The following is a 6,064-nucleotide window of genomic DNA, read 5'->3' as shown; positions in this document are numbered from 1 at the left end:
TTTTGATTGGTGAATTTGAGGATAGCTATTGGAATGTTAACCAAAGATAGGAAAGAAATCGTGATATTTAGAGATGAGTGAAAGAGGTTTGATGTCCGAACAGTGGTGGTGTTATGGTTTGTGACTAATGGTTAAGAGTGATGGTATATTAGAAAGGTAGCAATTCAAAAGAGGTTGATTTGGTAGGGACCTGATTGTTGTGTATAATTGTGAGAGGGTATAAGATGTGGTTAGATGAGGCGGATGCTAATAGTTGAATAGTAATAGTATGGTTATACTTGGCAGGAAGTGATGGTTGTGCGAATGGGGGAATATGTTATGAGTGGCGTATGAGTTAAGCTCGGGCGATAGGTAACCTTTGTTGAGTGGTAACTTACGTGATCGGGATTGATTGGTTGGATGTGATTATGGGTCTATGTCATATATATAAATGTTTGTGTGAGGTTGTGACCTCACAAGAAATGGTATGGTGTGATAATTATAAGTTGTTATCTGAATTTTTTGTAATACATGTTGGATACGAGAACGTTGGAATGATATCCAAAAAGGTAATAATTTGGTGATTTGGCATGACTAGTTATGATTGTCGTATTCATGATACATGTCAATATGTGATATGGTAAGGGGATGATATTCACGAGGTTAGTATCTGTTTAATTCATAAAATATGTTGTGCTATGATTTAGTAAAGTGGATTTGAGTAAGTTTTTCTTGGTGAAAAGTTATCCTGAGTCAGTGTTTATGGGAGTTGTATGCAGTTGTGATGTCTATCGATGTGGTTGTGGTGCCTCGGGTGGTGATCCGGACACGATATTTAGTGTTGTGATGCGGGTATTTTCGCACTACGGTGTGGCTGTTGGTGGCGGTGTTGTGATGCCGTCACCGGTTGTGGTGGATTAGGCGGGATGATTATGATTCGAGTTTCGAAAGTACATACCAGTTATACATAGTTTGTTGTTCTGTTTGATGTTGCTCCCTGCGAGTTTCGGTTCCGCATGTAGACGGTTGTCTTGCTTATTGATGTTCTCTTTACCGAGTTAAGTTAAGAATGAGGTAGAGTATGATAGGAAATAGAGTTGAATATGTTTTCGTTGTTGTCATGGTATAGTGATGTTCTATTGATGGGATACGGTTGTGAGAGGTCGTTACAATAATTATGATCTTGTTCTAGTTAAGGTTTCAGTAGACATGGTAATGGCAAGTGAGTCGTAGAACATGTGTGGTAATGACCCGAAAGATGCAGGTGGTTCATAATCTTTTGTTGAGACAGTGAGTGTAGGGTATTGGGAATTAGTGTCATGTTAAGTTGTGTATGAGTTTTGCGGTAATGGAAGAAAGAACTTGATAATCTAGTGTGCGTGTACATAACGAGTGTGGATCGTGAGTTATGCTTCTGGGAGATAAGTGCCTTATATAGAGAGGTATGTCATGTTGCGAAAATGTGGAAGAGTGGAAGTTTTGGGTTAAGCTAAAGATTTTGAGGTATAAGTTAGGTGGTTTGATGAGTGAATTAAAGTATGAGAATTGTTTAAGTAAGAGAGCCTTAGATATATGCATGGTGAGTGTTTGGTTTATAGACGGTTATCTTTGACATGTGGTGGTAAAGAGGGTAATGAGATGTATCTAGGAGTTGGTATTAGTGAGTTACGAGGACGTAACATTTATCTTAAGAGGAGTAGGATGCGATAAAAGAGATTTTGATGGTTGTTCATATAGCAGTATATTTGGAAGTAGAGTGTTGGTGTAGCATAAGATATGGATTTGTATATGTTGTGGTTGATGGTGTTAAAAGGCCATGGCCGTGCTTGTAGTAGTGTGATGCTTCGGAGTATGAGAATATTTTATATAATGTTGACAGTTGAAGGATGATGTTATGAGTCTGAGTAAACTTCGAGGACGAAGTTCCTTTTAAGGGTGGTAGAATGTAACATTCCGTTTGATGTCTATGAGTGTCTTGATTTTGGATTTGATAGTGGATGATATTATGGAGCTAGCAGCGTTAGAGGATGGTAGTTGGTTATGTATGGAGTTGGTGTCGTGAGAGATATATATATGTGGAGTTGATACGATATCGTGAGCCATGTTGTGGAGGTAGGAATAGTTAGTGGAGTTGGTGTTACGAGTTCATGTTTGGGTTGGAGTTTTGTTTTGAGTTCTTAGTCACGTTGTTGTGTCTTGATCGAGTTAGTATGTTTGTTTTTATGTATGGGTTGAACTTCGGGGACGAAGTTCTTTTTAAGGAGGGAAGACTGTAATACTCCGTATTTATAGCCTTGGGGGTACTTTATAGAGTAGCTCTTACTCTGTCGAGTAAGGGTAAGTGTCGCAGCAAAATAGTTTCTGACCTGTTGGGCACTCGATCGAGTAGCTCGGGCACTCGATCGAGTAGGGGGGTACTCGATCGAGTACCTTGGGTACTCGATCGAGCGTCCGGTTTTACGGGGGAGTTTTCGCGGGTTTTGTTAATTATGCGATTAGGGTATTTAAACCAATTCGTCTTTGTTTTAAAACACTTTTACCAAAACCTAAAACCTGTTTAAGAGAGAAAGCAGCAGTTCTTCTTCCTAATCGCATCCTTAACGATTCCGGAGTTCGAGACGGTCGATTCTCGTTGTTTTTCGTGTTGTTGGATTCCTTGCGTCGAGGGTAAGCTTCTAGCATAATTTTTATAATGTTTTGCTAGTTTTGGTCAAACCCTAATTTAGGGTTTGGGGGTTTTATGAGTAGTAAGTAATTGGTAGCCTTTATGTGTTATGTGTGATAGGAGGAGAATTCGTAGAGGAGCCGTTTTGAGACAATTTGTTTAGATCGTCTGCGTGTTTGCTTTCGGGTAGGATTTCCTACTCGTATTAGTCCCATAATGGGATATTGGTGATGTCTTTGTAGTTAGTTGTTTGATTGTGATTGTGATTGTGATTGTGATTGTGATTGTGATTGGTTGTGATGGTTCTCGAGATGCGTTCTCGGCTGAGTGGGGTTACTTGCGGGAGTGATCTCACGCCCTAGTTTCGCCCTTCGTGGAACCCGCCACGAAAGGGGATGTGCACATTAATGATACAGGGTTATCGCTCGTACGATGAGCGGGGCTTAGGTGGGAACGACTTGCGGTCCCCCATGGCAGTGGGTCCGGTGGACGTCGGTGTTGAGATGATGATGGGAGTTGGTGTTGTGTGTATGTGTGATGTGATTCATTTTGTCTGTTTGCCTTATTGTTATTGTCTTTTGATTGTGTGATTAGTGCGACCCGGTGTTGTTTTGTAAAACTGCGGTGATCCATTCGGGGATGGTGAGCAGATATTGAGCGGTATAGAGATGATACGGGGATAGCTGGGATGGCCACGACATGACGATAGAGTCTTCCGCTGTAGTTTAGCTTTTATTTACGTTTCAGTTGAGAACAGACAGTTTGAATAATGTATTGCACTTTCAGTTTGGTTTCGAGGATCGTATTCATTCATTAAACTATTTATAATAAATGTTGTTTCTATTTTGTCTATTTGATTATCATACCTCGGGCAACCGAGATGGTGATGTCTCCATACCTGAGTGGTCCTGGTAAGGCACTTGGAGTATGGGGGTGTTACAATGATAATCAAATAGACAAAACAGAAACAACATTTATTATAAATAGTTTAATGAATAAATACAATCCTCAAAACCAAACCAAAGTACGATACAAGATTCTCAAATGACTGTTCTAACTGAAATGTAAAATAAACTAAGGCTACAGCGGAAGACTCCTATCGTCATGTCGTGGCATCCCGGCCTATCCCAAGACTCATCTCAATACCTGCTCAATATCTGCTCACCATCCCCGAATGGATCACCGCAGGTTTACAAAACAACACCGGGGTCAGTACTAATCACACAATCAATATAGATAACAACAATAAGATAACAGACAGCTGAACTGTCACACACACACACACACACACACACACACACCACCAACTCCCATCATCTCAATACTGACTGTCCACTGGACCAGCCCTGCCAGTGGGGGACCGCAGCCGTTCCCACCTAAGCCCCGCTCATCGTACGAGCGATAACCCTGTCCATTAATGTGCACATCCCCTTCCGTGGCGGGTTCCACGAAGGGCGAAACTAGGGCGTGAGATCACTCCCGCAAGTGACCCCACTCAGCCGAGAACGCATCTCGAGAACCATCAACAAACACAACCACAATCACAACACAGTCATTATATCAAACAACCAAATACAACACATCACCAATATCCCATTATGGGACTAATACTGAGTAGGAAATCCTACCTGGAAGCACAACAAGCAGACGGTATCTACAGCTGTATCAAAACGGCTCCTCTACGAATCCTCCTCCTAACACATAACACATAAAGACTACCAATCACTTACTACTCATAAAACCCCCAATCTCTAAATTAGGGTTTAATCAATCCCAACAAAACACTATAAAAATTATGTTAAAAGCTTACCCTCGACGCAAAGAATCCAACGACACGAAAAACGACAAGAACCGACCGTCTGAACTCCGGGAATTGCTAAGAATGCGATTAGGAAGATGAAGTGGCTGCTTTCTCTCTTAAACAGGGTTTTAGGTTTTGTAAAAGTGAATTAAAACAATGACGAATATGTTTAAATACCTTAATCGCATAATTAACAAAACCCGAGAAAACTCCCCGTAAAACCGGAAACTCGATCGAGTACCCAAGGTACTCGATCGAGTACCCCCTTCCTCGATCGAGTACCCCAGCTACTCGATCGAGTACCCAACAGGTCAGAAACTATTTTATTTCGCAACTTGCCCATACTCGACAGAGTAAGGGCTACTCGATAGAGTACCCCAAGACATATAAATACGGAGTATTACATACTCTATCGAGTGGGGCTTACTCTGTTGAGTAAGTATTTTGTTACGCAAAACAGTAGTCTGCCTGATGGGTACTCGATCGACTATGTGTGGCACTCGATCGAGTAAGGGGCACTCGATCGAGTATGTCACTTACTCGATCGAGTAAGTGATTCTTACGGGTTATTTTGCCGGGTTTTGATAGTATCGCTAGAAGGATATAAAATCATCTTTCGTCAATTCCATTTCATTTTACCCTATTCTAAGTTTCATAAAAGACAAAAACAAGTTACATTACTTCTCCTTCTTTGACTTGTTATCAAATCCCAAGGCTTGAGTCGTCAGAATTCAGTGTTCTTTGCGCCGTTGAGTCCATAGCGTTGTGGGTAAGATCCTTGTACCACTTTTATATTCGTCCGTTAACTTTGGTTTAAACCCTAATTGGGTAATTAGGGGGTTTTAGGAGTATTGTTGATGCTAGATTGTGATTGTATGATTATATGTTTGATAGGAAGTGATTTCATTGAAGAATGATTTTGATTAGCTGATTATGATGATCTTGGCGATTGCTATTCCAAGTAGGGTTTTCCCTACTCAGTATTAGTTACATGATGTGTGTGGTGATTGTGCTGTAGTTGTTGATTAATTACATTGTTGGTGATCTTGACGGTTGTTGGGTTATACTGTTGATTGTTCTTGTATATAACTGTCTGTGGTCTTCGGGGTGCGTCCCTGGCCGAGTGGAGTCACTTGCGGAAGTGTCTTCACGCCCTTGATTTGCCTTCTGTGGAACCCGCCACAGAAGGGATGTGCACATTGATGAACATAGGTTTATCGTTCGATGGAGATGAGCGGGGCTTAGGTGGGAACGACTGCGGTCCCCCACTGGCGGTGTGGAGTACTTGTTGCGATGGGTACTTTGGCAGGACTATACACTTTAGTGTGTAGTCAGTTATGTGGGGATTGATGATGGAGACTAGGTATTGATGTGTTGATTGAGCTGTTTGAAATTTGTTTCATATTGGTTTATATCGTGTAATTAGTACTGACCCCGTTTAATGTTTTAAAAACTGCGGTGATCCATTCGGGGATGGTGAGCAGTTATGGAGCAGGTTTGATATGATGCATATGGGCTAGCTGGGATGAGTCATCACTTGCAGTTAAAAGAGTCTTCCGTTGTGTCAGACAATGTCCTTTAGTTTTTTAGTTTTGTTAGTAGACAGTTTTGGATTGGTT

The sequence above is a fragment of the Silene latifolia genome, chromosome Y, assembly GCF_048544455.1.
Source record: "Silene latifolia isolate original U9 population chromosome Y, ASM4854445v1, whole genome shotgun sequence".
Classification (NCBI taxonomy): domain Eukaryota; kingdom Viridiplantae; phylum Streptophyta; class Magnoliopsida; order Caryophyllales; family Caryophyllaceae; genus Silene; species Silene latifolia.
Note: the sequence above shows the minus strand (reverse complement) of the source record.